This window comes from Tamandua tetradactyla, chromosome 1 (assembly GCF_023851605.1).
Source record: "Tamandua tetradactyla isolate mTamTet1 chromosome 1, mTamTet1.pri, whole genome shotgun sequence".
Classification (NCBI taxonomy): domain Eukaryota; kingdom Metazoa; phylum Chordata; class Mammalia; order Pilosa; family Myrmecophagidae; genus Tamandua; species Tamandua tetradactyla.
The window spans coordinates 169654936-169664536 of NC_135327.1; the positions used below are offsets into that span (position 1 = coordinate 169654936).

General features: G+C 41.4%; 1 pseudogene; it reads left to right on the plus strand.

Moving 5' to 3' along the window:
- The first annotated feature begins 1401 nt into the window (after positions 1-1401).
- On the plus strand, positions 1402-2592 carry LOC143687245 (transmembrane protein 41B pseudogene; annotated as a pseudogene).
- Positions 2593-9601: the final 7009 nt, after the last annotated feature.

Here is a 9601-nt window from a genome sequence, read left to right on the forward strand (position 1 = left end):
TGTTGAGCCCGGGACCCTCCTTCCAGTTTATATTTTTCCCAAAGCTCTCCATCGGAGATTTCATCTATGGTGTCCTTTGGGATTCTTTGCTTCAGTAGCCACAAGAACACAGCTCGGTAAGTGGGGGCCCTGAGAGGAAGGGGTGGCTGTGGACCCAGCTTGCAGGCCCAAGGAGCCACAGGGTTGCCCAGTGTGAGCTCACTGCCCACTGTCCCCGCCCCCCACCAGTCCCCACAGCAGCCCCTCTCCTAGCACGGAGATGGGGGGGGGGGCGATAAACCCACTCAGGTGTGTCTCCCAGCGGGAGTTCTGGGGTGAGGAGCAGAATCGCCCTGTTGCCCCATTCAGGCACCCTTTCTAATCAATGCACTAACGTTCTGTCACAAAATGGGCATGTGGTGAGGGGCTGAATCCTTCTGGCGGAGGTGGAATCTCCATGCCCGAGACCCAGTGGTTGCAGCATAGCCACGGCTCCCTCTTCGTTATCCAAGGCTTAGTTGGAATTTGGGAGCAGTCACCCGGAGCGGGAAAGCCTCATCCGGCCCTGTGAAGGCCCCGGGCAAACAGGGTCTGTGGCTGGGCACGCCTGGCCATGGGTGCCCGTGGGGCCTGCGCACTCAGCCACACCCCCCTCCCCCTGCCTCCGCCCCTCCTACCCACAGTTGACTAAGCGTCTGTTGCGGATGGGGTTAAATGTGAGGCGGCCAAGGCTCTTTGGCTCTGCCTGGTTGATGAGGGTGAAAGTTGCACCCTCATCATAAAGCCAGAGCAGCCACAGGAGGGGAACCTCTCCCGGCTTCTGCCCGTTTCTACCTTTTATATCCCGTATCTTCTCTGCAAATGCTCACACATTCATATTCGCCCTCAGTTCGCCATCTTCAGTTCTAACTGTCTCCGGAATAATGTTCGGCCTCACACTAACCTCAAGGGCGGTCTGGTGGCCCGAGTGTGGGTGTGGAGGACTCCAGATGACAGCAGACATATGAAGCCATGAGGTGGGGGAGCGTCTGCCAGACACGGAAGCCCCAGCCTCATTGATCTCAGCATGGAGCCAGCTAGCCAATTCCCTGGCATTCGTGGGGGGATCTTCGAACTCCTATTTATTGCCATCCTTCCCTGCCAAGGATGGGAACAGCAGCCTTAGGTCCCCCCGCCCTGGGTTGGTACCTCTACCCAGGCTAGTAAGGCAGGGGCCACCCTCAGTTTCACTCACAGATCCATAAGCCCTTTGGATGCTCCTGGACAAAAGGAGCACAAGAGTGACAAAAAAGAACCACCAAAAATATCAACCCACTCCCTCTTCCTCGTGCACCCTGCCCTCTGCATCAAAATCTGTGGAGCAGGACTCTACGGCGGAATTGTTGTTAAGGAGGCGCTCCCTCCACCTCCCCTGCTGCAACCATGGCAAAAGGCAGAGTCGCCGAAAGATCGCAGACCAGGGAGCTCCACACGACCCCCGCGAGGGACCGGACAACCCGGACGCGGACGCGCAGTCCCGCGGCGCTTGGTAGCGGAGACCGCCTGAAGGAGAAAGCCTGGGCAGAAGCTGGGTCAGCAAGAATGTCGCTCCTTATATTGGTGTCCATTTTCTTATCTGCAGCCTTTGTTATGTTTTTGGTATATAAAAATTTTCCTCAGCTCGGTGAAGAAGAGTGAATATGAAGGTTCCCAGAGATATGGATGATGCCAAGGCTCTAGGAAAAGTTTTATCCAAATATAAGGGCACCTTTTATGTACAAGTACTTGTAGCTTATTTTGCTACATATATTTTCTTGCAAACATTTGCTATTCCAGGCTCTATATTTCTCAGTATACTCTCAGGGTTTCTTTATCCCTTCCCGCTAGCCTTATTTCTTGTTTGTTTGTGTTCTGGACTCGGTGCCTCATTCTGTTATATGCTTTCCTATTTAGTCGGGAGACCTGTTGTTTACAAATACCTAACAGAGAAAGCAGTGAAATGGTCACAGCAGGTTGAACGGCATAGAGAACATCTCATCAACTATATTATATTTTTGAGAATAACACCATTTCTGCCTAATTGGTTTATTAATATTACATCTCCTGTGATAAATGTGCCATTGAAAGTTTTTTTTATCGGCACTTTTCTAGGTGTTGCACCTCCCTCTTTCGTAGCAATTAAAGCGGGAACAACACTGTACCAGCTTACAACGGCAGGAGAAGCTGTTTCATGGAACTCAGTATTTGTTCTGATGATTTTGGCTGTTCTTTCCATTCTGCCAGCAATCTTCCAAAAAAAACTGAAGCAGAAATTTGAGTAAAAAAATCATCTGGATTTTAGTTTTCTTATCATCATCATCATCATCATCTCAGGATAGTAGGTGCATCCATTTATGTTTTAAAATCACCTATTTAGAGTAATTGAAACTAGGAATTTGTAAAATAAAATTTACTGTCAGACATTAAAATAAGGCATTTAATTGGCAAGGGAGAGAAGAAAGTAAAAATGGAAATTGATGTACTGTGTAAAGTACCGTCAGTAGTTATGGTAAATATCTAAATTACTAAACAAAGTATAGTTACAGGTAATTAACAGCAGCATGGTAGTAAATTCTTGATCCAACTGATTAATTCAACTTAATTTATTTCATGAACTGGCCATACATACTTATCAATGATTTGATAATTTAATGATATTTTTCTCTCCTAGTGCTCACTAATAATCAAAACAAAGATTATAAATTTTTAAAAATATTACAGCAGTTCTGGCTAAGATTAGTCTTCTTTCAGAGTATAAATTTTAAAAAGCTAATTCCCAAAAGAGATTTACATATTCTATCCTCTTTCTGCCTTTGAGGTGATAGATTTGTTTTGAGCTTGCAGACCACTGAATATGAAAGGGATATCAAATTATATCTATTTTTTGAATTTTATTTTTGTTATTTGTCTTTTTTTTTCTGTTCTGGGTTTTTATCATGGATTAGTCTGAAATTAACTTTCATGATTTTTCCACTTTGCGTATACATAATGAGGATTACATGATAACTGTATCATATTTGGTGTTGATAATTTATATTCAGATAATATTTTGTTACACGATTCTCCCTTAATATCTCAAAAGGGGATCCAAAACCACTTCAATGTATACAGCCTTAGATGTTAAGTTAATTGTATTACTTTATATTTTGAAACAAATACATAGAGGTAATACAACTCTTAAGTGCTTAAATATAGCAAATTGTTTGGTCCAATGATTGTAAAATTTACCTCATTTATTTATTAGTCTGGTCATTAAGGTATGTATATTATAATTTTTGTATGCATGAGACACATAATGATGCTGTTCTGTTTCTATTGATGGCCTTTTTTGTTAGGGCTGTTTTTGATTAATGCAGCTTCCAAATTTAGTGTTTTTACTTTCGCTAATATACAATGTAAATTAACTGCTTACATGCTAACTACTATATTTAAATAGTCCTGGAAAAACTAAAGAGCTTTTTTGCTGCTTAATGGTAGGGCCCATGATTCTTGATTCTCGGACATAACCGATCAAAAGGTTTACTTTCACCGAAGTTTTTCGTTATGTTGAATAGTACTTTAGCTGTGGGAGAAATCCTTGTTATTTTGTCTTGTGAAAAGTATGATCATCCTCAAAACCTGTTTCTACTACATAATGAAGCCTAAGTGATTTGTTATTTTTTTCTATCACAGTATTAACAAATGGATTTATTGTAAATACAAAGAAAATATATTATTACATTGTTCTTATGTCACCTGGCCTTTTGTGTGAAATTATTTATTATTTCTAGCAAGGTTTCCATCCTTTCTTATTGACCAGAAACTAAGTCATAAAGGCTTTTGTTACTTTTACAAGTGAACCTAAAACATACCATTTTTGGAGAAAGTTCACTAAAGATTACTGTGTAAAATGTAATTGAAGAAATTTTATCAGACTTTTAAAAAATAAAAGTAAGAGCTTGCAAAAAAAAAAAAAATCTGTGGAGCAAGTTACTCTCCACAGTGCACCATGGGGACACAGGTTGAGGCACAGCAGAGACTTTCTGCAAATGGCTGCTTTATGACTTACACATTGCAAAGGGCCCAAAGAGCAGGGAAAGGGATCCTTCTTGGCTGCTCTCCCCCAGGAAGGCCACCTCCTCGGGTCAGTGTCAGTGGATGGCAGCTCTGCACATCCCACTTCATGTCAGACAGGAGAGACCCTGTGCTGTGTGAGTGTGAAGTATTTATTCACCCCGGGGCGCGGGCGGAGGCCCTGACACTGAGAAGTCCTGGCCTGATAAGCATCTGGGGCTGCTTGTTCCCAGTTTCCAGGTTTAAGGTCTGGTCCAGGCTTTTCATTAAACCTCACATCTCCCCGGCATTGTGGAATGGAAACAGACTAAACATCTGCGCACGATAGAAGAGGTGGAGGTAGGCGAGGGCTGGGAGATGCCACTGAGCATGTGTCCATGCCTTCCCCAGCAGCTCCTAGTGCTTGTGTGCAGATGGCCCCAGCATTGACCCACACCCAGGAGGGCTGGACCCTCATCACCTGCCTCACCTCACCCAGACTCCACTGCTGACCCCCTTACTCTACTCTAAGAGTAGAACTGGTAGAAGACAGTTTTCTGCTCCCTGCACATGCTGAGGTGCTCTTGGTTCTCAGCTCAAGGCCTAACATCACTAGTGCCAGAAGCATTTAGTAACAAAGGGTTGAAGAGGGTTGGATGGAGCAGGGAGTGAAGAGCTCAGCCTGGCCCCTAAGAATGGACCCCGCCTCCTACCAGTTCTTGCAGCCTGGCTTCAGCCTACATCATAGGTGGATTATGGACCCCAAAGTTTGACCACATCAGCAGTGCAGCCACAGCCCTGGATGAGCCCTGAGTGTTCTCAAGGAATTTTGTGAACAGATACCTTGAGACTCAGCCTTTGCTTGATCAGCCTGATAGTTTCTCCAGAGTCCCTGGACCACCCCACAAGACCCCATAGCTTGGAGACAAAGCATGCATCCAGTGCAGCAGCCAGAAAGGGAAAACCCTGCCTGTACTTCAGAGCTGTGGAGGGAAAGAAGTCCACTGGGACTGGAGGCTCAGCCTGGGATGCTGAGTTCCTTTGGGCTATGTCAGAGCTGGCCTTGCTTGGCCTGTAAAGGAGTTGCATTCTTCCAGCTGACTATTATTTGAGCCTTGTTGGAGTTTTAGGTAGGGCAGTGACCTCTTGGTTAATGCCAGGCCCCGACTTGGGTGTGAGATGGGCACTGGCCCTGTGAGGGCCCTGCCTGGCCTCTGAGAGGACACACCCATCCTGGTCCCTGAACTTCAACTATGAGTCAATGTCATGTAAAACCCCATTCTTAGAGACCTCTCTACTGTGCTCTTCCAACCATTTAGAAAACACTTATTGGTTTAAAACATTTCCCAATCACATGCTAAATGCTGTGACTGCAAAAGTGAACAAGACCCAGCTGATACCTTCCAGCTAGGAGCTTAGTCCAGTGGAGGACAATGGACAATAAAGAAATAAATAGATAAATATAATGGAACCAATTGTGCCAAATGCTATGAGGCAAAAAAAAAGATACTGTGAAAGAGAATAAGCATGCTGTTAGGGAAGGCTCTGAAGACAACAGCAAAAGCCCTAAGGTGGGCAAGAGTTTGTGGTATCTGAGGCATAGCATGGAGAGCCACGTGGCTGGGTCATGGTGAGTGATGAGAAGAGAGACAGGAGGTGAGTTTGGAGAGGAAGATAGGGATTGATCATATAGGCACAGGCTGGCCATAGGAAGGTGGGAAGCCACGGGAAGCAATGACGTGCTCTGATCATTTTAAAACACAAGTCTTGGTCTTTTCATACTTTTCCTTAAAATACCAGTTGACCTCCCATTGAGAGTAAAGTCTTTCTAATGCCCTGTCACATTCTGCGGGGTCCGCTTTATCCCGTAACCTCTTGGACATAATCTTCTATCACACTCACCAAGAAAATTGCTGATTCATTTGCTTTTTTCTCTGTCATGTGTGCCCACCCCCAGATAGCTGCATGGCCTCTTCATTTCCTTCGCGTGAAGCTCGTATGAGTCTCCCCACCCCTGAAATCCTACACCCTGCTTTTCTCCATAGCACTATAACCACCCGGCACTTTAGAGATGTATTTGTTAATCGTTTGCTATTCCTCAATAACATGCAAGCACCATGAAAGCCGGCGGAGTGTGTGTGTGATGATTTATTAAAAGAGCTATTTCTGGGCTGGGAGTTCCCAGAGCACCAGGTCGAAACTACAAGAAAAAAGCCAAGCAGGGAGGGGTGAGCGCTGGTGGCGGGGTGGGGGGGGGGAGCAACAGAAAGATCCACTGAAAATGATAAAACATGAGGAATTCTAACGCTAAGAACTAGAGATTACAAAATCTATAATCAAAAGATGAAGTAATTGCAGATGACATTAGTTTTATAGAACACCTCAACACATATTTTTAGATAAATGTGTTTACGAGGCATAAAGAGACGTTTGAAGGAATGATTTTTATCTAGGAGTAGGACGACAACAGGCAGAAATCAACCAAAAAGTAGGTATCTTGGAAATGATTTAAAAAGTTTTAAAAAAACACAGCAGGATAAACTCTGGAATGACAGCAAGGAGTAGACTAGTGAATCTGAAGCCAGTACAAAAGAGTTAGCCTAGAACGCAGCACAGAGAGATGAAGAGATTTAAAATAAGGGCTAAGACACATGGATATTTGATTGAAAGAGCCTACAAGGTATGTAAAATGGGAGTCCCAAAGGAAAATGGAGGTCATAGAGGAAAAATAATGTTTGGAGAGATAATTGCTGAGAATTTTCTGGATTGAAAAGGAAGTGATTTTTCAAAATTGAAAGTGCACTCAAAGGCGGTGCGATGGTGGCTGAGTGGCAGAATTCTCACCTACTATGCCGGAGACCCAGGCTGGATTCCCGGAGCCTGACCAGGCCAAAAAAAAGGTGCACTCAAGTTGCCAACCTAGGTAAATAAAAACGGTCAGAAAGGCTATCAGAGAGAAAATAAAAAAGCCCAAAAGGCGTTTCCATTAGACTGTCAGCAGACTTCTCACCAGTGATAATACCTGCCACAAACAATAGAGTAATATCTTCAAAGCTCTGAATTTTATATGCATCTAAATTATCATTCATGAGCAAAGACTAAATAAAGATATTTTCAGATATGCAAAGATTAAGAGAATTTACCTCCCACAGAGGTTCACTACAAGAAAAAGTAATTCAGTAAGAAGAAAAAAGAACCCTGTAGGAAGATATGGAATACAATAAAGTGTGGCGGAGACGGACATCGAAAAAATATGTTAGTGAATTTAATTAACTACTAACTTTAAGAAGAAAGTCTGTCTTTAAAAAAGGTGAAACAAACTTTAAAGAGGCAATACAAACATAGGGTGGGAGTGTGTGCTCAGTTGGTGATTAAAGCTAAAAGGGCTTGTGTTTGGAAGGAAAACAGAAAAACTAAATTTTTGGCATTGCTAGAATAATTATAGTTAAGCATATATATTTAAAAATGTAAAGGCTATTCTTAAAAGAAGAGATATACAATCCTTATCTTCTAAACTATCAGGAGAGATGTAGGAAACTTTATCAACTCCACAGAAGGCAATAAAGGAGGGGGTGAGAAGCAAATAAGGGAGTAGAAATGAGTTCAAATACATAAAAAATAAAATTAAATTTAAATTATTAAATTCACTAGATTGAATTTTTAAAAATCCAGCTCTATGATGTTTGCTTATAAGTACCCACTTAAAACCATACAGAGAGAGTGAAATTAAAGACATGGAAGATGGTGTATCATGAAAATGCTTATCAAAGAAAGTTGGTATAGCAATTCTAGTATCAAACAAAGTATGTTTTATAGCAGACATATTAATAGGGATAAAGAGGGACATCATATAACAATACTAGGAACAATCCACAAGGATTTAAATTCATATACTTACATATATTTTACAACATAGCCTAGACTATATAAAGCAAAGCCTGACAGGATTACAATGAAAAATTGATGAAACCATAATCATATGGGGAGATTTTAGGACATCTCTTATAGAAACTGATCACCATCAAGTTAACAAGAGAATCCAATAGATATATTTAGGACCCTGTACCAAACAAAGAGATAGTATATGTTCTTTTCAAGAACCCTATAAATATTTTAAATGAATTGCAAACTATTGATAACATACAGACTATTTTCCCTTCCCAGTGCTATTAGATTAAAATTAATAATTAAAAAATACTGTAGTAAAAATAAGCCAAATGAACAAATATATCCTTCACATTTTGAAACCTCAAAAATGTTCTCCTAAGTACCTTTGGTTTGAAGAGGAAATCAGATGGAAAGTACAAGGTATTTATAATCGAATAACAATGACAGTACTGCATTTTACAATTTATGGAATGCAGTCAGAGTAGTACTTGATAATAAATTCATAGCCTCAAATAACTTTATTAAAAAGCCAGAAAAATTAATGTGTTTACTTTAAGGAGTTGAGATAAAATAATTAAAATACAAATAGAAGAAAATAATAAAGACAAAAGCAGAAATTAATGAGCACAAAACAAAGAAATACTAGAGAAGATCAACAAAATAAAAACCGATAGATAAATAAGAGAAAAGACACAAATAATATTCAGAATGAAAAGTGGTATTAATATCACTGCAGACAGAGGAAAGACTAAAAATTTATCAGATTAGCTGAGCACATAATCTAAAATAAAGGGCTACATTTCCCAAACTCCCTTTCAGCTAGGTGTGGCCAATATGAATCAGTTCTGGATATAAAGAGAAATAGTTTGCACAACTTCTGGTGTGTGTCCTTCAAGGGAGGAGTCATGCTCTTCTCTTTCTTTTTTCTCTTTCTTGCCTCCTGGAACATGGACTTAATGTCTAGAGCTAGAGCAGCCATTTTTGGACCATGAGCTGTGAGCTTCATTAGTGAAACGGAGGAGAAAGTAATGGAAGGAGCCTTTGTTCCTGAGGATTTTGGAGCTGTCCCGCTAGCTTTGGACTGCTGACCCCGACTGTGGTACTGTGTAAGAGAAATAAACTTCTAACTTGCTTAAGCTGCTGTTTTGGGATATTCTCTGTCACTTATAACCAAAGCTAAACTGTGTGATACAAAAGGGAAATTCCCTTAACCTGATAAAGGGAATCTAGCAAAACCCTATAGCAAACAAAGTATAGGCGGCACTTTGAAATCATGCCTATTAAAATGGGAACAGAGATTCTAATTATCACCTCTTCTATTCAGCACTGCACTTGAGGGCCTATGCAAAATGGCAAAAGGAAAAAAATGTGTAGGAATTGAAAGGGAAAACACTGTTCTTGGTTGCAGGTGTAATATTGTTTACATAGAAAATGTAAGCTTTCAAGTAAAGATGATGTTTTGAACATGTGCCTCTAAGTTTGCTCCCTCCTGAAAGGGCACTAAAACTATGATAAAGGGATTTAAGAAAGTAGGAAAAAACCCACAAGGACAAAACAAACAAATTGGAGTGGAGCAATACAATTTTAGAAAAGAAGTTACTGACTTAACACATCCAAGGAAGCCATATCTGAAACAGACAGTGGAAAAGTGGGGGCCCCGGTGAATTGACCAGCAGCCTCCTCA